Source organism: Bombina bombina, chromosome 5, assembly GCF_027579735.1.
Source record: "Bombina bombina isolate aBomBom1 chromosome 5, aBomBom1.pri, whole genome shotgun sequence".
NCBI lineage: Eukaryota > Metazoa > Chordata > Amphibia > Anura > Bombinatoridae > Bombina > Bombina bombina.
In genome coordinates, this window is record NC_069503.1 from 544,182,433 (window position 1) to 544,206,410 (window position 23,978).

The window sequence follows — 23,978 nt, forward strand, 5'->3', positions numbered from 1 at the left end:
GCCGTCGTTAGCACCAGAGTGGGAAACTCTGTGACGGCTCAGAGCCGTCGTTAGCACTCAAGGGGTATTTATCTATGTATATGATTTTGCTTTTTTTTTTTTATAAAGTATTTAAAGATTATGCATTACCTATTGCTTTTGTGGAAAACAAAGTTGTATTTGTTCGATACTCTCTTTGCAAATTCTATTACCCAGGTTTCCCTCAAAATGCTACAAATGGCTGAACCAGCTACAAACGTCAGAGTGATTGCTTAGATCAGTACAAAAATTAATTTAAAGCTGGGGCGAACTGACCACAATAAAGGGAAATAAGATAAAAATGTTTACCATGGTTTTAAAATAGCTTTGTATATGATTAATGAATAGGTCTTTTGCAAGGCAGTTCTTAATTGCTAATATATTCAATGCATATATACTGTATATAAAGAAAAACTTGAACGTCCCTTAAAATAAAGTATATATGCATATCATATTGATCATTCAGTATTTGATGACATTGTTTATAATTTTTAAATGTAACTGTTATCACTTTTTTTATTTATTTGTCCTTACTATTGTTGCATATATTCCTTTATTGTCCTTAATTTATAAAATTAATGACCTAGGTCTATTTATTGACTTCAACATTTACCACTTTACGTATATATTTTTATTTTGCTTTTAATGGTATATCCATAGTTAAAATCGTTTTGGTCTTGTGTTAGGTATATGGTTAGAGAATGTCTTAAATGTTAAATAAGTAAAGGGATACTGAACCCTCATTTTTTCTTTCATGATTTAGATAGAACATGTAATTTTAAGCAACTTTGTAATTTATTCCTATTATCAATTTTTCTTCGTTTTCTTGGTATCTTTATTTTAAAAAGCAGGAATGTAAACTTACAAACTGGCCCATTTTTGATTCAGCACCTGGGTAGTGATTGTTGATGGGTGGCTAAATGTAGTCACCAATCAGCAAGCGCTATCCAGGGTGCTGAACCAAAAATGGGCTGACTTGTAAGCTTATGTTCATGCTTTTTCAAATAAAGATAACAAGAGAATGAAGAAAACTTGATAATAGGAGTAAATTAGAATGTTGCTTAAAATTGCATGCTCTGTCTGAATCATGAAAGAAAAAATTAGGGTTCAGTATCCCTTTAATTATTATTACTGTCTGGTTAGACTGAAATGCGTCAGTCTGAATTCCTTTTTAACCACTAAATTCTTGATTCCTTTTATAAATAAAGTTGAAAAATTGTATCTTTATTGTAGAGTGCCAATTGGCGTTTCCTTATTCTAATGTATGCACTTGCCACATTCATCTATAAGGTGTATGCATCCCATGCATCTAAAACAGCACAAATGTGTGAATCCTGTTAGCAATAAACTGGTGCTAATGTGAATTTGCTTCACAATAAATTATAAACATCCCAGAGACTGAAGAAATTAAATATTAATCTTAAACAGTTTTTCATTTTGATCAACAAAAGAAGCAACTAAGGCTTTTTAAAGGTTACACAGTTGTAATTCTCCTGAGTATATGGTTATTTACCCTAATTGGAAATTGATATTCTTATGAGAGCTTAGAGTGTTGATCTATAAATTGTTCATTTTGCAATTTTTGATGTTTCTTAATGACCCAAATCACAATGATTACTTTTTCATGTTCTTGTCAATATAATATAATAAAGATAAATGGCTACTTACTTTTTCCATACTAATAAAAGCACGGTAAAAAAACGGTAAGCACAATAACTTTACTATGTTACCACAAGCACATACATAAAATTGGTATAGTGATTTATTTGCTGGAAATAATAATATTTATATTTCTACTATTAATCATAAAAGAGAGATGTTAAAGCCTCTAAACACTGCTATTTTAATTTTATTGCAGTTTAATATTGAATTAGCAATGGTCCGTAAAAGGTGCAAAGCAATTCTAAAAGTAAAAGAAGCAAATAATAGCTATTTCAAAAGCAATTCAATTTATTCATGTTTGAGAAAGTTAATGAACGCATTATGAAGATGAAAATTAAAGCTGTATTCCTAGTGAACCTCTGAAAAGTATTTCAGTTGTCTTTTGTTTCTATACAATTTAAGTCTGCTTATAACATTTAGATGTAAATTGTAAAGGGCAAGAGATGTTACAAAACATAATTTATGTAAGAACTTACCTGATAAATTCATTTCTTTCATATTGGCAAGAGTCTATGAGCTAGTGACATATGGGATATACAATCCTACCAGGAGGGGCAAAGTTTCCCAAACCTCAAAATGCCTATAAATACACCACACCCACAATTCAGTTTAACGAATAGCCAAGCAGTGGGGTGATAAAGAAAGGAGTAGAAAGCATCAACAAAGGAAATTTGGAAATAATTGTGCTTTATACAAAAAATCATAACCACGATAAAAAGGGTGGGCCTCATGGACTCTTGCCGATATGAAAGAAATTAATTTATCAGGTAAGTTCTTACATAAATTATGTTTTCTTTCATGTAATTGGCAAGAGTCCATGAGCTAGTGACATATGGGATATCAATACCCAAGATGTGGATCTCCACTCAAGAGTCACTAGAGAGGGAGGGAATAAAACAGCCATATACCGCTGAAAAAATTAGTCCACAACCCAAAAAAATAAGTTTATTTCCATTTGAAAGAAAAAAACTTAAATCAAAAGCAGAAGAATCAAACTGAAAAAGCTGCCTGAAGAACTTTTCTACCAAAAACGGCTTCAGAAGAAGCAAATACATCAAAACGGTAGAATTTAGTAAATGTATGCAAAGAGGACCAAGTTGCTGCTTTGCAAATCTGATCAATTGAAGCTTCATTCTTAAAAGCCCACGAAGTGGAGACTGATCTAGTAGAATGAGCTGTAATTCTCTGAGGTGGGGCTTGACCCAACTCCAAATAAGCTTGATGAATCAAAAGCTTTAACCAAGAGGCCAAGGAAATAGCAGAGGCCTTCTGACCTTTCCTAGGACCAGAAATTATAACAAATAGACTAGAAGTCTTCCTGAAATCTTTAGTAGCTTCAACATAATATTTCAGAGCTCTCACCACATGTAAGGATCTTTCCAAATGATTCTTAGGATTAGGACACAAGGAAGGGACAACAATTTCTCTACTAATGTTGTTAGAATTCAAACCTTAGGTAAAAATTCAAAAGAAGTCCACAAAACCGCCTTATCCTGATGAAAAATCAGAAAAGGAGATTCACAAGAAAGAGCAGATAGCTCAGAAACTCTTCTAGCAGAAGAGATGGCCAAAAGGAACAACACTTTCCAAGAAAGTAGTTTAATGCCCAAAGAATGCATAGGCTCAAATGGAGGAGCCTGAAAAAGCTTTCAAAACCAAATTAAGACTCCAAGGAGGAGAAATTGATTTAATGACAGGCTTAATACGAACTAAAGCCTGTACAAAACAGTGTATATCAGGAAGTATAGCAATCTTTCTGTGAAATAAAACAGAAAGAGCGGAGATTTTCAGACAAACCCTTATCCAAACCATCCTGAAGAAACTGTAAAATTCTAGGAATTCTAAAAGAATGCCAAGAAAATTTATGAGAACACTATGAAATGTAAGTCTTCCAAACTCTATAATAAATCTTTCTAGAGACAGATTTACGAGCTTGTAACATAGTATTAATCACTGAGTCATAGAAACCTCTATGACTTAGAACTAAGCGTTCAATTTCCATACCTTCAAATTTAATGATTTGAGATCCTGATGGAAAAACGGACCTTGAGATAGTAGGTCTGGCAGGAACGGAAGTGGCCAAGGCGGGCAACTGGACATCCGAACCAGATCCGCATACTAAAACCTGTGTGGCCATGCTGGCGCCACCAGCAACACAAATGATTGTTCCATGATGATTTTGGAAATCACTCTTGGAAGGAGAACTAGAGGCGGGAAGATGTAAACAGGATGATAACACCAAGGAGGTGTCAGCGCATCCACTGCTTCCGCCTGAACATCCCTGGACCTGGACAGGCATCTGGGAAGTTTCTTGTTTAGATGAGAGGCCATGAGATCTATCTCTGGAAGACCCCACATCTGAACAATCTGAGAAAACACATCTGGATGGAGAGACCACTCCCCTGGATGTAAAGTCTGGCGGCTGAGATAATCCGTTTCCCAATTGTCTACACCTGGGATATGCACCGCAGAGATTAGACAGGAGCTGGATTCCGCCCAAACAAGTATTCAAGATACTTCTTTCATAGCTTGGGGACTGTGAGTCCCACCCTGATGATTGACATATGCCACTGTTGTGATATTGTCTGTCTGAAAACAAATGAACGGTTCTCTCTTTAACAGAGGCCAAAACTGAAGAGCTCTGAGAATTGCACGGAGTTCTAAAATATTTATTGGTAATCTCGCCTCTTGAGATTTCCAAACCCCTTGTGCTGTCAGAGATCCCCAAACTGCTCCCCAACCTGAGAGACTTGCATCTGTTGTGATCACAGTCAAGGTTGGCCAAACAAAAGAAGCCCCTTGAACTAAACGATGGTGATCTATCCACCATGTCAGAGAGTGTCGTACATTGGGATTTAAGGATATTAATTGTGATATCTTTGTATAATCCCTGCACCATTGATTCAGCATACAAAGCTAAAGAGGTCTCATGTGAAAATGAGCAAAGGGGATCGCGTCCGATGCTGCAGTCATGAGACCTAAAACTTCCATGCACATAGCCACTGAAGGGAATGACTGAGACTGAAGGTGCCGGCAGGCTGCAACCAATTTTAAACGTCTCTTGTCTGTTAGAGACAGAGTCATGGACACTGAATCTATCTGGAAGCCTAAAAAGGTGACCCTTGTCTGATGAATCAAGAAACTCTTTGGTAAATTGATCCTCGAACCATGTTTCCAAAGAAACAACATTAGTTGATTTGTGTGAGATTCTGCAGAACGTAAAGACTGAGCTAGTACCAAGATATCGTCCAAATAAGGAAACACCGCAATACCCTGTTCTCTGATTACAAAGAGTAGGGCACCCAGAACCTTTGAAAAGATTCTTGGAGCTGTTGCTAGGCCAAATGGAAGAGCAACAAATTGATAATGCTTGTCTAGAAAAAAGAATCTCAGAAACTGATAATGTTCTGGATGAATCGGAATATGAAGGTATGCATCCTGCAAGTCTATTGTTGACATATAATGTCCTTGCTGAACAAAAGGCAGAATAGTCCTTATAGTCACCATCTTGAAAGTTGGTACTCTTACATAACAATTCAAAATTTTCAGATACAGAACTGGTCTGAATAAATTTTCCTTCTTTGGGACAATGAATAGATTTGAATAAAACTCCAAACCTTGTTCAAGAGAGGAACTGGCATGATTACCCCTGAAGACTCCAGGTCTGAAACACACTTCAGGAAAGCCTGAGCTTTTACTGGATTTACTGGGATACGTGAGAGAAAAAATCTTCTCACAGGAGGTCTTACTCTGAATCCTATTCGATACCCTTGAGAGACAATGCTCTGAATCCATTGATTTTGAACAGATTGTAACCAAATATCCTTGAAAAACCTTAATCTTCCCCCTACCAGCTGAGCTGGAATGAGGGCCGCACCTTCATGCGGACTTAGGGGCTGACTTTGGTTTCCTAAAAGGCTTGAATTTATTCCAATTTGAGGAAGGCTTCCAATTGGAGGCAGATTCCTTGGGGGAAGGATTTAATTTTTGTTCCTTATTCTGACGAAAGGAACAAAAACAGTTAGAAGCATTAGATTTACCCTTAGGTTTTTTATCCTGAGGCAGAAAAACTCCCTTTCCCCCAGTAACAGTTGAAATAATAGAATCCAACTGGGACCCAAATAAATTATTACCTTGGAAAGAAAGAGATAGTAATCTAGAATTAGATGTCATATCAGCATTCCAGGATTTAAGCCACAAAGCTCTTCTAGCTAAAATAGCTAAAGACATGGATCTAATATAAATTTTGATAATATCAAAAATAGCATCATAAATAAAATGATTAGCATATTGCAGTAAGCGAATAATGCTAGATAAGTCAGAATCCAATTCCTGTTGTGCTAAATTCTCCAACCAGAAAGTTGATGCAGCCGCAACATCAGCCAAAGAAATTGCAGGTCTAAGAAGATGACCTGAATATAAATAGGCCTTCCTTAGATAAGATTGAAGCTTCCTATCTAAAGGATCCTTTAAAGAAGTACTATCTTCCATAGGAATAGTGGTACGTTTAGCAAGAGTAGAAATAGCCCCATCAACTTTGGGGATCTTTTCCCAAAACTCTATATATTTTGCTGGTAAAGGATACAATTTTTTAAACCTTGAAGAAGGAATAAAAGAAGTACCTGGCTTATTCCATTCCTTTAGAAATCATATCAGAAATAGCCTCAGGAATAGGAAAATCCCATGGAGAAACCACAGGAGGTTTAAAAACAGCATTTAAATGTTTATTAGACTGAACGTCAAGAGGACTGGTTACCTCAATATCCAAAGTAATTAACACTTCTTTTAATAAAGAACACATATACTCAATTTTAAATAAATAAGTAGATTTGTTAGTGTCAATGTCTGAGGAAAGATCTTCTGTATCAGATAGATCCTCATCAGAAGAGGATAAATTATTATGTTGTTGGTCATTAAAAATTTCATCAACTAAATGAGAAGTTTTAAAAGACCTTTTACATTTATTTGAAGGTGGAAATGCAGACAAAGCCTTCAGAATAGAATCAGAAACAAATTCTATAAAATTTACAGGTATATCATGCACATTAGAAGTTGAAGGAACTGCAACTGGCAATGTACTATTACTAATGGATACACTATCTGCATGTAAAAGTTTATCATGATAACTATTAGAAATGACATTCGGCGATATAATTTCTACAATTTTACAACAAATGCACTTAGCTTTGGTTGAACCGATGTCAGGCAGCAATGTTCCAGTAGAAGCTTCTGAGGCAGGATCAGGTTGAGACATCTTGCAAAATGTAAGATAAAAAACAACATATGAAGCAAAATTATCTATTTCCTAATATGACAGTTTCAGGAATGGGAAAAAATGCAAATAGCATAGCCCTCTGATAGAAAAAAGCAAGAGGCAAACATCAATGGGGTATTGAAATAATAAAAAAGTTTGGCGCCAAGTATGACGCACAATGTAACTAAACTTTTTTGGCTTCAAAAAAATAACCAGAAATGACACACTCGCGCCACTAATGACGCAACAGTGTGAAAGGTCTCGGCGTCAAGTATGACGCCGGAAGTGACGAACTTGCGTCATAGACGTACTTTTCCGTGCCAAAAAAAATTTCGGGCCAAAAATGATGCAATAAAGTTTAGCATTTGTCGCACCCGCGGGCCTAATAACGCCCGCAATTTGTAAGAAGTAGTCAATTGAAAAAAAGACTAAACCCCAGGTAAGAAATAAATTTAATATTTAAAAGATGTTTATATTCCCCAAATATGAAACTGACAGTCTGCAGATGGAAATACATGAACCTGACTCATGGCAAATATAAGTACAATACATATATTTAGAACTTTATATAAATGCATAAAGTGCCAAACCATAGCTGAGGTGTCTTAAGAAATAAAAATAAAAACATACTTACCAAAAGACACCCATCCACATAAAGCAGATAGCCAAACCAGTACTAAAACAGTTATTAGTAGAGGTAATGGTAAATTGAGATTATATCGTCGATCTGAAAAGGGAGATAGGAGATGAATCTCTACGACTGATAACAGAGAACCTATGAAATAGACCCCCATTAGGGAAATCATCGTATTCAAATAAGTGATACTCCCTTCACGTACCTCTGACATTCGCTGTACTCTGAGAGGAATTGGGCTTCAACAATGCTGAGAAGCGCATATCAACGTAGAAATCTTAGCACAAACTTACTTTGTAAAACTGAATTGTGGGTGGGGTGAGGGGTGTATTTATAGGCATTTTGAGGTTTGGGAAACTTTGCCCCTCCTGGTAGGATTGTATATCCCATATGTCACTAGCTCATGGACTCTTGCCAATTACATGAAAGAAATGTACTTTACAGTAAGGCAATACAGGTTCATCTTCATATAAGTCTGTTTTGATTATGTCTTGTCATCTAGTTGAAAATCTGTTTTTAGAATGAGGGAGAGATTCTAATTAGTGACATATTATTGCTGGGGCAATAATTTGTGTGTGTGTGTGGGTGTGTATGTATATATATATATATATTTAAAAAAATCTTACAAAACACATTACATTTTTTTACAAAGTACAGCTTGACTCATAATAACACCAACTAATAAAAATTATTCCAAACAAATATTGCACAAAAAAGTTATAAGGGCTCAAAGGTATGAGGTCTCAGGTGTTAGAAACAAAGACAGTCAAAGAGCTTTAACATAGTCATAGATACATATACATCTCTATATATGTGTGTGTGTATGTGTATTTATGTATTTCTCCATTTCAGCCACACTCCTAGGTTTGGCAATAGACAAGGAGGTGGTGTTGGTATTTTACTTTCCTCTCGTTGCACATTTCAATAAATACAGCCCTTCTCTTCCCTCACATTTTCTTTATTTGAAGTGCACATGATTAGTTTATTCTCTGCCCTCTCTATACGTGTTGCAGTCATATACCACCCCCCTGGCTCCTCAACTAAATTTTTAGATCACTTGGCTGCTTGGCTACCTTATTTCCTTCTTCTCAGACACCCCTGCCCTCATTCTTGGCGACTTCAACATCCCTCTTGACAATTCCACTGCCTCCTCTGCAAAACAACTTCTGCAACTCACTTCCTCTTTCGGCCTGTCACAGGGGACTTACTCTCCCACTCACAAAGATAATCACTCCCTCAATCTGATTTTCAGCTATCGATGCACTATCTCAAATTTCACAAACTCCCCTTTTCCTCTTTCTGACAATATCTCCTCACTTGCAACATTAGATCCCTCCCTACAACTCCCCCTCCCTCTACCCCTCACACCAAACTTCAAAGAAGCACTAAGTCATTAGATCAGCAACAGCTCGCTAGCTCTCTGGAACCTCTCCTCTCTTCCATCCCCTCCTTTTCCTGCCCTGACCAATCTATCTGCCACTATAACTTAACCCTTACATCAGTCATTGACAATCTGGCCCCACCGACCATATGCTCAGAAACAACACTCAGCGCTGGCATACTCCTCTGACACGGTACCTCCGTAGATGTTCCCATACTGCTGAGCAACACTGGAGAAAATCTCAGAGTTCAGCTGACTTTCTTCACTAAAAGTTCATCTTAAACACTTACTATTCTGCCTTTAATCTTTATAAGCAACAATTATTCTCTACTCTCATCTCTACTCTTTCCTCTAACCCAAAACATCCGTTTTCCACATTCAATACACTTCTCTGCCCTCCCCCACATCCTAATACAACTTCTCTCTCAGCTCAAGATTTTGCCAGTTACTTCAATAACAAAATCAGAAATTAAATCAGCTCTCAACATATTACCAATCTCCCACCCCCTCAAAAGCTCACAATTATCCAAAACCCAAATAGCCATACATTTAGTTATTTTGCCCCTGTTACAGAAAATAAGGTTTCTGCCCTTATACTGTCCTCCCACCTTACTGTCAGGGTTTTTTCCCTGTATTGTTTGCCATGTGCTGCTGGCAGCCATTTTACTCACCTCTCTTGCTGACACTGGTGCATACTATCAAGCCTGGCAATATTCCTATAGTTCCGTTCTTCTATTGCTCATCTGTGAACACGCTGCAGCGTGTGACGTCATCAGCACTTAGGATCCGGACTTGTGGACTAGAGGTCTGGATTTCACTACAGGGACCGTCAGATAAAGGTAAAGTGGTTCCTGCAAATACCTCTTCATTCCTATGCACTGTGCAGTGTCCCACGGCTTCCCAGTTTCATTCCATCTGTCTGCCTCATGTGCTTTGCAAGTCTGTTCACAGTTGTTACTAATACAAACGCTCTTAAAGGGCCCCTGACATTCTTATTGTGCTCTGCAAGTCTGTTCACAGTTGCTACCGATACAAACGCTCTTAAAGGGCCCCTGACTTTCTTATTGTGCAAAAGTATATCAGTTTCTACAGACACATGGAATATGGCTTACTATGTTTCCTGATGATAACTAATCTAAACATATATGATCATAGCAATAATACCCAGCTGTATGCACTGTAATTATATGGTTAACCTGCTTTAAATCTATGAGCTCATAGTAGGTCATTTATGAATATTCTATACATGCTATATGTCACCTTACATTCTTATGCTCCCACACATAGATTCTCTTAACATCTACTGACACTTATTTATTAACATCTTGACCCTAACACGGTCACCCTCAGTTCTATGAGCATAACTAGAGAGTTACATGATATTAACTCTCAAGGTGTGGTGTGAGACTGATTGGAGCTAAGGTATACTATAGGTACTTATTTGCACTGTATCCTGACATATTACCTAGCCTCAAAAAGCATACCTATATATGTATATCTGTTCCGCAGATGGACATAACAGAACTTACTAACCTTGTGGGGGCACTTGCTCAGAATATGGATCTGATGATACAAGAACTCAGGGATATGCAAACTGAGAATCAGGAACTCCGGAAATATATCCATAAACAAGCGACTGCCAAACCCCCAGCATTGGAAGTGATACCTCCTGAACCCCAGGTCTCCCCACCGGAGAAGTTCTCTGGGGATAGAACCCGTTTTCGTGAATTCAGGAATTCCTGTAAACTTTTTTCCCCCCTCAAACCCCGCAGTTATCCGACGGAAAAAAATAAAGTTTTAACAGTAATTTCCTACCTCAGAGGTGAAGCCAAAAGTTGGGCAAATGCTTACTATGAAAACAAAGATCCCATACTCAACTCCCTCGACTCATTTTTAATGCCATGTCCTTGTTATACGAGGATCGTGACAAGCAGAATACAGCAGAAACCTTAATTAGAAGTCTCAAACAAGGGAGGCCCCCCGTAGAGGAATACATTGCAGAATTCAAAAGGTGGGCTCCTGACACTCTCTGGAACAACCCAGCCCTGAGGAACCAATTTCGGATTGGACTCTCTGATTGCTCACAAAGTAATCCCCGAAGACCTGGAAACCCTCATGACACTAAGTATCTCAATTGATCCCAGACTCAGAGAGAGGAGGTTTGGGAAACGATCGTCCGATCACCCTTATAAAAGACCCTATGCCGTGGCCCCATCTCTGCCTACAAAAGCTCAGGATGAGCCCATGGACATCGCCTTTATAAGAGGTCCCCTAAAAACAGAGGAGAAGGTACACCGCAGGCTAAACAACCTCTGCCTATATTGTGCAGCCAAGGACCATGGGTGAAGGAATGTCCCCTCTTGCTTAAGTCAAAAAAGGGTAAGATAAACAAATCTTGTTACAACTCTCATGGCAGTGTTCAGCCTTTTTTCTCACTTTATTGTTTCTGTTTCCCTGCAGTGGCAACACCATCAAGTCCCCACTCAAGTCGTGATTGACTCTGGAGCTACTAGCAATTTTGTTGATATCACCTTTGTTCACACTTATAAAATACCCATAATTAAAAAACACAATTCACTTGCTATCCGGGTTGTTGACGGTTCTTTTATTAACTCAGGACCTATCACGCATCATACTGCACCCATCTCAGTAGGTTTCCCATCAGGTCATTCTGAGACCTGCACATTTGAGGTCATTCGTTCACTGTTATTCCCTCTTATATTGGGGCTACCTTGGCTAAAAAAGCATCAACCTACTATACTATGGAATAAAGGTTTTGTTTCTTTTGATTCATACTATTGCTCCACACACTGTTTACAGCCTCAGGTCATATTACATGTAGACATACAACAGTTACCTCAGGTGTACTCCGAATTCAGTGATGTTTTTGATAAGAAACAAGCCCAATCCTTACCTCCTCACAGAAGTTTTGATTGTCCTATTGACCTCATTTCTGGATCTAAAATTCCTTATGGCCATATTTATCCCTTGTCCCAACCTGAGCTTATTCACCTCAAAGAGTACCTGGACAAAAACCTGAAAAAAGGGTTCATCCGCCCATCAACTTCACCAGCTGGGGCAGGTATCTTCTTTGTGAGGAATAAAGATAAGAGTTTAAGACCTATTATTGACTATAGGGAGCTAAACAAATGCACCATTAAAAATAGATATCACCTCCCGTTGAAACCGGAATTGATAGAACGCCTTCAGGGGGCAAAGTTGTATACCAAATTGGATTTGAGAGGCGCTTACAACTTGATACGCATAAAAGAAGGCGATGAATGGTTGACAGCGTTTCGTACCCGCTATGGGTTATACGAATACACTGTAATGCCATTCGGCTTATGTAACGCCCCGGCCACTTTCCAGTATTTCATTAATCATTTATTCAGGGACCTCCTTGACACTTATATTGTAATATACCTTGATGACATCTTAATATACTCAGATTCCTTAGAGGACCACATTAAACATGTTAAAACAGTCCTCCTTAGGCTTAGACAAAACCACTTATATGCTAAGGCAGAAAAATGTATCTTCCACTCTGAATCAATCACTTTCCTTGGGTACCTCTGGGATACGTATGGAGAATAATAAGGTGGATGCAGTTATAAACTGGCCTATCCCTACCTCAAAGAAGGAGGTGCAAAGATTTCTTGGCTTCACAAACTTTTATAGGAAATTTATACAAGACTTCTCTGGGGTAGTAAAACCTCTCACCTCTCTAACTAAGAAAGCATTCAAATTCTATTGGTCACCCGAAGCAAACCGTTCCTTTGAATTACTCAAGGCTAAATTTGTTTCTGCTCCTATCTTACAGTTCCCAGACCCAACCAAACAGTATTTCTTGGAAGTGGACGCTTCCAGCTATGCTATCGGAGCAGTGTTATCACAGCAATCTTCACCTAAAGAACCTATGCATGCGGTTGCCTATTTCTCCAGAACCATGAATACAGCTGAATTTAACTATGTGATAGGTGAGAAGGAGCTATTAGCAATTAAAGCAGCACTCAAGTTCTGGAGACACCTCCTAGAAGGAGCTAAGTACCCTATTATAGTATACACCGATCATAGGAACTTACAATATCTAAGGACTAATAAATCTCTTTCTGCACGCCAGGTACGTTGGAGTTTGTTCTTCACAAGATTCAACTTTATCATCACATATCGCCCTGCCGTCAAGAATGCCAAGGCTGACGCCCTTTCCAGATACAGTTTTATACCAGAGCAAACAAGGCCCCCTGACACAGTGATACCCTCTGATAGGATCATCGGCCTCACACTAGGTAAGACAGATCTGTTTAAATTCCACCTCTCCACTGATCCAATGATCAACAGTCCCACATTGAAGAAACACCCCAATGGGTTGTTGTACCATGGATGACAATTATATGTCCCTCTCACCTTAAGAGATGAGATACTCGTACAGCACATGATGCTCCATTGTCTGGCCATCTAGGATACCGTAAAACTTTACATCTCATACAAAGAGATTTCTGGTGGCCTAATTTGGTACTCAGTGTCAAGGAATATGTGAAAACCTGTGCCGTATGTTCCAAATGTAAAGCATCACATACTCCTCCATATGGTTATCTTTTGTCACTCCCTGTGGCTGATAGGCCATGGCAACACATCACGATGGACTTCATAGTGGAACTCCCTCCTTCTTCAAACTACAACACCATCTGTGTTGTTGTTGACCAATTTTCAAAAATGGCACATTTCGTGCCTCTTCACCGTCTGCGTACTGCTTCTGAAACAGCTGATGTTTTTTGAAACATATAGTTCGCCTACACGGACTCCCTGACTCCATTACAACTGATATGAGTTCACAGTTCATTTCTAGGTTTTGGTCACAACTTTGCAAATCCCTGCACATCGAAAGGCGGTTGAGCTCTGCATATCACCCACAGACGAATGGGCAAACAGAGAGGACAAACCAAACTCTCGAACAGTACATGCGCTGCTATTGCACGTTCCAACAGGATAATTGGTCCTCACTCCTATCCACTGCTGAGTTCTCCTACAATAACACGGTAAACACCTCAACCAAACTAACTCCTTTCTACATTAACTACGGCTACCATCCTACCTATCATCTATTCCACAGAGATGAGACTGTATCACCTTTAGTAAATGAAACCGTGAACATTTTGGCTCAATCCTACACTCAACTCCAAGAGACCCTTAGAGCTGCACAAACCAAACAGAAACACTACTATGATTTGAGACGTTCTAAGCCACCTGAATATAACTCAGGAGATATGGTTTGGATATCCTATAAACATCTCCGTCTCCAAATACAGAGTAAAAAGCTTGGAAAATTATATATAGGTCCTTTCAAAATCATTCGTAAATGCAAATGCAGTTACCTTAGAGTTACCATCTTCATTCCGTATACATCCGACTTTCCACGTTTCCCTCCTCAAACCATATGGACCTGTCCGAACATCCTCACAAGAGGATTCTGACCCAGTACCATTACAGGACGATACAGTATATGAAGTTGCTGACATCTTGGAATCCAGGTATCATCGCTGTTGCTTACAATATCTGGTTCGATGGAAGGGGTATGGCCCAGAAGAAGATTCTTGGGAACTGTTTTCGAACTTGGCAGCTCCAAGGCTTGTCTCTTTGTTCCACCACAGTCATCCTGACTGTCCTCAGCCTTGATCTTTGGGCGACTCCTTGGAGGGGGTGTACTGTCAGGAACATGTAAGCATAGATTACTCTTGTTGCTACTTTCCCTTTAAGACCTCCTCACAGGCGTTTAGGCATTCCTATTTAAGGCATCACAATGCTTCCCTTCACTGCTAGGTAATTTGGATTTCCCAGGATTCCCAGCTACTCAGCCTGTTACTGTTTTCTGCCTAATTGACTCTAACTGAATCTTGTTTCCACAGGCAGTTCACTCACTGCAGCCCTCAACCGGCAACCCTCTTTGTTGTGCCTTAGGAACTATCAAGCCTGGCAATATTCCAATAGTTCCGTTCTTCTATTGCTCATCTGTGAACACGGCACAGCGTGTGACGTCATCAGCACTTAGGATCCGGACTTGTGGACTAGAGGTCTGGATTTCACTACCGGGACTGTCAGCTAAAGGAAAAGTGGTTCCTGCAAATACCTCTTCATTCCTATGCACTGTGCAGTGTCCCACGGCTTCCCAGTTTCATTCCATCTGTCTGCCTCATGTGCTTTGCAAGTCTGTTCACAGTTGTTACTAATACAAACGCTCTTAAAGGGCCCCTGACATTCTTATTGTGCTCTGCAAGTCTGTTCACAGTTGCTACCGATACAAACGCTCTTAAAGGGCCCCTGACTTTCTTATTGTGCAAAAGTATATCAGTTTCTACAGACACATGGAATATGGCTTACTATGTTTCCTGATGATAACTAATCTAAACATCTATGATCTTAGCAATAATACCCAGCTGTATGCACTGTAATTATATGGTTAACCTGCTTTAAATCTATGAGCTCATAGTAGGTCATTTATGAATATTCTATACATGATATATGTCACCTTACATTCTTATGCTCCCACACATAGATTCTCTTAACATCTACTGACACTTATTTATTAACATCTTGACCCTAACACGGTCACCCTCAGTTCTATGAGTGTAACTAGAGAGTTACATGATATTAACTCTCAAGTTGTGGTGTGAGACTGAGTGGAGCTAAGGTATACTATAGGTACTTATTATATTGCACCGTATCCTGACAATCACCGCTTGGATCAATTTGCACTAGCCCTGCAAACCCTGCTAACTCGCACTGTACATTTGGACCAAAGTGTCCCGCAAGTTATGGCTGCTCCTGTTTCTGCTGCTGCTGCTGCACCTAGTCCTACCAGGAGCATGTCCGGTTCTGCACCTCTACCTCAGCGATATGGAGGTGATCCTAATCAGTGCAGAGGGTTTTTGAACCAGGTGGGCATTTCCCTCAGACATAGCTAAGGTGGGATTTTTCATCTCGTTACTCTCTGACACAGCTCTTGCCTGGGCTAATCCCTTGTGGGAGACTAATAAACCTGTGATTTCAAATTACCCTGAATTTGTGGCCTCCTTTCGAAGGGTATTTGATGTTCCGTCTCGCTCCTCCTCTGCTGCTAAATGACTCATGTCCATTCAGCAAGGTACAAGATCTGTTACTCAGTATGTCATTGAGTTCTGTATGCTTGCCGCAGAGGTAGGTTGGAACAATGAAGCCCTTGTTGCCGCCCTCTTTCATGGGCTCTCTGATGCGATTAAAGACGAAGTTGCTGCCAGAGATTTACCAGAAGATCTCGAGGCATTGGTGTCTTTTTTGATCCTAACTGACATCAGACTAAGTGAGTGGCCCTCTTTCAAGGAGCGCTTGTGGAAGCCTCCTGTTCCGTTGTCTCCTACGTGTTCGTTCCCACCCATGCCTCCCTCTCCTCCCATGCCTCCTGGTCCCGAGTCCCCAGGTACTACTGAGCCGATGCAGTTGGGATTCACGCGTCTCTCCGTGGCAGAGAGGGCCTTTAGGAGGAGGGAGGGGCTCTGCCTCTATTGTGGGTTACAGGGCCACCTTTTGAAGTCTTGTCCTACACGGCCGGGAAACGCTCACACCTAAGGTCCTGTCGGGGGCAGACCTTGGGTGGTTTATCCTTGTCCCCAGAACCGCTAAAGGAGAAACCTTTGGTCATGGTTGTCCTTTCCTGGGTGGACTCCTCCATAGTCACGCAGGCTCTTGTTGACTCTGGTGCTGCGGGCTATTTCATTGACAGTGCTTTTGTATCAAAGCACTCCATTCCTGTTTTGCCTTGGTCCGTTCCGCTTGCTATTGAGGCCATTAATGGCAGGCCCCTTCAGCCCACACTTGTTACTCACGAAACTGCTCCGTTATCCATGGCTGTTGGGGATTTCCATTTTGAAACCTTTCAGTTCCAGGTGATTAACTCTCCGCATTTTCCGGTTATTCTGGGTTATCCCTGGCTCCAAAAGCACAATCCCAGTCTCGACTGGCGCAGGTCTGAAATTTTGTCGTGGTCTCCGCAATGTATTTCCACTTGTCTTCGGAAACCAAAGTCTTGTGCACTTCCTTGGTATCTCAATTGCCAGAGGAGTACTGAGAGTTCCTAGAAGTTTTTGACAAGGTACGTTGCCTCCTCACCGGTCTTACGATTGTGCCATAGACCTGGAGCCATTCCTCCTCGGGGCCGGGTTTACCCTCTGTCTGTTGCGGAGAATTGTGCTATGGAGGAGTATGTTGCAGATTCTCTATCGCGGGGGATCATCTGCAAATCCTGCTCTCCTGCAGGGGCTGGCTTCTTCTTTGTGAAGAAAAAGAGTGGCGAGTTAAGACCATGCATCGATTATAGGGGTCTTAATCGTCTTACCATTAAGAATGCTTACCCTATTCCGCTCATTACGGAACTCTATGACCACCTCAAGGGCGCTACGGTCTTTACTAATCTTGATTTGAGAGGAGCGTACAATCTCGTTAGGATCAAGGAGGGCCACAAATGGAAAACAGCATTTAACACCAGGAGCGGGCATTATGAGTATCTTGTAATGACCTTTGGCCTATGTAATGCTCCAGCTGTTTTCCAGGAATTTATTAATGATGTCCTACGAAATATGTTGCAACAGTGTGTTGTGGTGTACTTAGACGACATCCTCATACACTCACCCACAATTGAGGCTCATTGTGCTGATGTTACACGGGTTCTTCAGAGACTATGTGAGAACAGCCTGTTTTGTAAACTCGAGAAATGTGAGTTCCATCAGACTCAAGTAACCTTCCTAGGTTATGTTATCTCTGTTACAGGGTTCTCCATGGATCCTGGAACAACAAGGATGAGGCAGCTGCTCTATAAGGAGTGTAAAAATCAAGGGCTTCCAAAAAGGTTAAAAGAAATAATCCTTTATTGACTCATTAAAATGCAGGCAGTAGAGGGCAAACAAACTCCCTGACTAGTTTCGTGCTCTGTTGAGCACTTAATCATAGGGTGAGTTTGTTGGGTGTTCATAGCCCATTTAAAGGCACAGAACACCTGAATATAATTACATATTAAAAAGCTGCAAAAGATGTTAAAAATACATAGCAAAATCAGCATTCTACAAACACTGTATATGGTTAATGTAAGAAGGAACATATGCATTAATAAACCTATTCCCTGATAAACAAGTAAATAAGTAAGTAAGTAAGTAAATGGACAGGCATCTCAAGTGGGATCCAAAAGAGAGACTTAGTGCAATCTTTGTTGAAAAACAGACCTTGTTAAAGAACAAACAATATTCTCATAAAAATATATATATTATATGTTATTATTGTTATTATGAGCTTATTACATATATTAAATATGCTGTAGAACATGTTAGAAAATATTTACACATCCCTGATAGGATTAATGATACATACTTCAATACCCCCTATTAGATAACAAAGTCACAAAATTACATGAAAACATGATATCCCTGTGACTGTGTTAAATTAATGTGTGTCAATATATATATACCAAATTATTACCCCTGAAAAGAGAACATGGGTGATATAATATTATGCTTATTTTTAATTAATTAATATACATCAACACACATCAATATGAATCAACATACACATATCACTCAAACCCCTAAAGGGAAAAGGGGAGATACATGCTGATGTATATATATCTATACCAGACATAAAATACAAAATCTATGTAAAATCTGAACAAAAAGCCCATATAGGGGATAGATACATAAAGCCCATTTAGGGGATAGATAAAAATATATATAAACATAACAACCCACATAGGAGATAGATTAATCAACATGATAATAAAACATGATAATAAATGACAATATGTCAAATTAATTATTCTACAAAATAACTCATATCCCATTCACGGTTTATACCTAGGGGGGTTATAGTTCTCAACTTGTATATCCAATACAATTCTTGCTTCAGCAAAAGCTTATTCCTATCACTACCCCTAGGTGGAAACATGACACGGTCTATTATCTGAACCCTCATATCAAAGACATTCGTCATGTGCACCAGATTGAAATGTCTAGCTATCGCTGATTCTTTTACATATTCCTTGGTGTCCCTAACGTGTTCCCTGACTCTGGATCTCAGTTCCCTACTGGTTTGACCTGTGTATTGCAGGTTACAATATTTGCATTCCAAGAGATAAACGACAAAGGTGGTTCTAAAATTGGCATAGAACTTGTGTTTAAATTCTTCTCCTGTCTGGCTACTTCTGAATCCATTCCCAACCTGCACAAAACCACAGGTTATACAGGAACCATGGCCACATTTATAGGTTCCTTTCCTCCTGATCCAATCGCTCCTGTCTGAGTTTTTGGAACAGATTAGACTAGGAGACAACTTAGATGACAATGTGGGTGCCCTTTTAGGCCCAAATTTGCATGAACCAATAATTGGTCTTAAAACATCGTCATTCTCCAATAAGTGTAAATTCTTCCTTAAAATAGAACATACCTGGTAGTATTGTTTCGAGTATTCGGTTGAGAACACTACAGTGTCATGTTTTATAATATTTTGTTTTCTGGTCCCTCTGATCAGTTCCTGTTGGGTTTTTTGTCTCACCTCATTATAGGCTTGATCCAAGAAGTTTTCATCATAGCCCCTAGTTTTTAAACGTTCCATAAGGGTTTGAGCTTGTTTGTCAAAAAGACTATCTGAGTTAGTGTTTCTCCGTAATCTCATAAATTGACCCCTGGGAATAGACCGTACCAAATGCGGTGGGTGACATGATCCAGCATGTAGGATTGTATTCCCAGCTGTCAACTTACGGTACGTGTCACTAACCACCCTGCCAGTTACAGTGTCGCCATGTAAAGCCAAATCTAAGAAGTTTACATCTGTCTCATACACATCCCCCACAAACCTTAGATTGAACTCATTCTGACAAACATACTCGATGAAGTCCTTGTACACAAATGGTTCCTTGACTATGAATATCAAATCGTCAATAAAACGCATATAGAAAACTATGTTTTCCTTAAAAGGGTTATCCTCAGTGTACAGGTAAAGGTCTTCCCACATGCCCACATACAGGTTTGCGAAAGAGGGGGCAAATTTAGCCTCCATTGCAGTTCCACAAACCTGTATGTGGAATTCTCTGTCAAACATGAAAAAATTATGTTTCAATAGAAACTCAATGACTTCACACAATACAAGCTTCACTTCCTCAGTGAATCTTGTATGTTTGTCAAAAAAGTACCTAATGGCCCGTATCCCCATATGGTGGGGTATACTTGAGTAAAGTGCAGTGGCGTCCACCACTACCCACTTAAACTCCTTTTCCCATTTAAGGTTCTTGAACAATTGTAGGAGATGTGTAGAGTCACGCAGGTAACTTTTAAGGCCCCTCACCAGGGGTTGCAAGATGGAGTCTATCCACTCTGAGGTGGGCTCTATCAATGACCCAATCCCCGAGACAATAGGTCGTCCCGGAGGTTGGGTCAGGCTTTTGTGTGTCTTAGGTAAGTAATAGAAAATCGGAATCCGTGGATTCTCAGGAATCAAACCTTCCAACTGCTCCCTGGTGAGGAGTCCAATAGAAACAGTCTGTTCCAATAGTCTGACCAATTTGGCCTTAAATAAATGCATTGGGTTGGAATCCAACCTCCTATAAGTAGAAGGGTCATTAATTGTCTAGTACTCTCTTGCACATAGTCCTTCTTATTAAGAACGACTACGCTACCCCCCTTGTCCGAATTCCTGATAACAAGGTTGGTGTTATTCTCGAGTAATGCCAAGGCTACCTTCTCTTTTCTGGTTAGATTAGAACCTACTCTTTTCCTTTGTTTTACTGTTTCTTCTAGGGCCAAAATTTCTTTTTCTACCCTCTTCTGATAGAGATTTAAAGCAGGACCCCTAAACTGAACGGGATAAAACCTGGACGGTTGTTTTACAGGTATGGGGATGTCACTAATCACCTTCCATGTCCCTCAAACCCTCTAACAAAATATTATCCACAAAATCAAGAGGTAGATTGTATTCTGTATCAGACCCATGTGTATTGTCACTTATATCATCTTGGGAGATGACCTCCATAGACCGCACATCTATGTTTTGGATCCCACTTGATTGGGTGTTGGTATTGTACACTGAAAAAAACCTTCTCAGTGTCAACTTACGAATAAATTTGTTGACATCCAACAATGTTTTAAACGCCGAGAAGGTTTTAGTCGGGGGCGAAACCCAATCCCCTAGACAACAATGTAACTTGTTCAGCTGTTAATTCAATATCTGAAAGATTGAGAACAGTTAGTCCTTCTTGTTCCGCTTGGTCTTCACAATTTTCTTTGTTCTTTTCCCTGCTCTTCTTGTTTTTTTCCACCTAAAGGGATATCCAAACTGTCCCTTTCCTTGGTACGTGTTTCCATTTCATCATCCTCAGAGCTCTCCCCGGGACCACCATCCGGTACCTGCAATGACATGGATGAACCAGAAGAAATAGAAGAGGAGGAGAGTAAGGAACAAGAAGAAGAGGAAGAAGAGAGAGAAGCAGAAATAGGTGCTGATGCATATTGGATTCCATTTCAGAATTTTCTGTGGAAGAAAACACCACACGGCACTTGTTCTCCTTTTTCTTTAAAATGGATTTTGGCACCCAATTCGATTTTTCATCTGTGTCAGCATCTTGCTTCGCCTTATTCTGATTATTTCCAGCTTGATTTTTCTGGCCTTTCCCAAAGCCTCTCTTAGTGTGTTTGCCTTTAGGCCTTCGCTGGAATTGTGACCAATTATACACCCTATTATTGGTATAGTCCTCCAGGTCATGGCTGAACTTATTGCCTTTTCTTTCAGCTAGCTTCTCATCCGATTTCTTCATTTTAGATTTCAACACTGCTTTAAATTCTTTATATTTCTCATCAGACTTTAGGGCTTTTAAATCCTTTTTAACAGTAGTGATCTGTTCCTTAAGCTTAGTTCTCTTATGGTTCTTGCTTCTGTTAGCAATGTCCATTAATTTTAAGGAAAATGTGGTAAGTGCTTCATTCCATTCCTCTAATAATTCTGGAACCTCAAGATCAAATGACGGGTATTTCTTGATACGTAACCCTCGTGGGATTCTCTTTGCTTCAATATAGTGCTCAAATGACACCACATCCCACATAAGCCTTAAGTCATTCAATAACAATTTTTCCAATTTGAAAAAGGAGCCCTTGAGAGAGCAGACAGTCACACCTGCAACTTCATTTTTCATGAAAATCTTCTCAAAGAAACTCCTCCTATGCTCCATATTAAAGAAAGATTTATTAAAACTTGCTCCTTCCTCCTCCATAGTGTTTGCAAAAGAAGAAAATAGCTTAGCCCAAAATGTATTGCCAGAAAAAAGTTTGTACTTCCAAGCCCTTTTTAAATCTGTTATCTCACTTTATAATGACACAGAAGAATGAGTTGCTAATCATGCAAAATTCTAATAAACACTCTGTGATGGCCTGTATAAAAAACCTTTGTTGTTGCTCTTCCTATGTATTCAGATTAAAACAGACGTTACTCCAACATCATAGTAAATGACATTATTCAAATCATGGGTTATAGCAAATGTACACCCATTGGCAACAGGAATAACACAAATCCCTCCTGCAACAATGGTGTGACACTTAACGTGTTAAATCTTATAGACAAACTGATCACACATGTCCGTTCAAATTGCTTCACTGCTGATATAACCGCAATGGTAAATAAAGCCAATAGTACAATGCATCAAAACTGAAAGTAGTAAAGTCTCACCCCTTCAGAAACTGTCAGTATCCACCTCGAGCAGGCCGACAACACCGCAGACACGACTTTCCAAAGCTTTGGCCGCTGCAAACGCGAAAGTGGCAGTGAGATCCGGGGAGTTGGCAGGGCAAACCAACATGCACAGGCTACAGGGGAGCAAGCTGCCAGAAACGGCCGGTGTAGCCGCAAAAGTACACAGAACAACAAGGATGAGGCAACTGCTCTATAAGGAGTGTAAAAATCAAGGGCTTCCAAAAAGGTTAAAAGATCCATGGATCCTGACAAGTTATCTGCAGTTCTGCAGTGGCCTCACCCAGTTGGTCTTCGATCTATTCAATGTTTTTTGGGGTTCACCAATTTATTAAAAACTTTTCTTCCTTGGTCAAACCTATCACAGACATGACCCGTAAAGAGAATGATCCACTCCATTGGTCACCTACTGCCATTAATGCCTTTGATAGTCTTAAGACTGCCTTTGCTGCCGCTCCAGTTCTGGCTCATCCTAACCCTGTCCTGCCTTTCATTCTTGAGGTTGATGCGTCTGAGACTGGAGTAGGTGCCCTCTTGTCTCAACGTCCTACGCCTGACGGTTCCTTGCATCCGTGTGGTTTCTTCTCTACGAAATTGTCTCCAGTGGAGTGCAATTATGAAATTGGCAACAGGAAATTACTGGCCATAATTTTGGCACTCAAGGAATGGAGGCATCTTCTTGAGGGTACTAGCGTGCCAGTGCTCATTCTTACTGACCACAAGAATTTAACTTATCTATCTGAAGCAAAACGTTTGTCGCCCCGACAGGCCAGATGGGCACTATTTTTGTCTCGGTTTAATTATGTGGTCTCCTACCTGCCTGGTAGTAAGAATTTTAGGGCTGATGCCCTCTCTCGACAATTTTCCCCTCTGTCCAACGAGGAGTCTGTACCTACTCCAATTATACCTCCTGACCATATTTACTTGGGGGAGGAGATCCTGGCTGCACAAACCAATGCACCTCCTGAGAAACCTAGTGGTAAGTGTTTTGTTCCTGAGAATCTTCGAACTAAACTTTTGCACACTTACCACTATCCTAAAGCCGCAGGTCACCCAGGCAAGAACCAAATGATTTGGTCTGTCACTCGACAATTCTGGTGGCCAGGTCTTCGTTCTGATGTTGCTGCGTATGTTGCCTCCTGCTCAGTTTGTGCACAGAATAAGACCCCTCGACATCTTCCTGTGGGTCTTCTTCAACCTATTGCTAATGGTGAGAGTCCTTGGACACATCTTTCCATGGACTTCATTGTTGAGCTCCCTGTTTCCAAAGGCAATACTGTTAT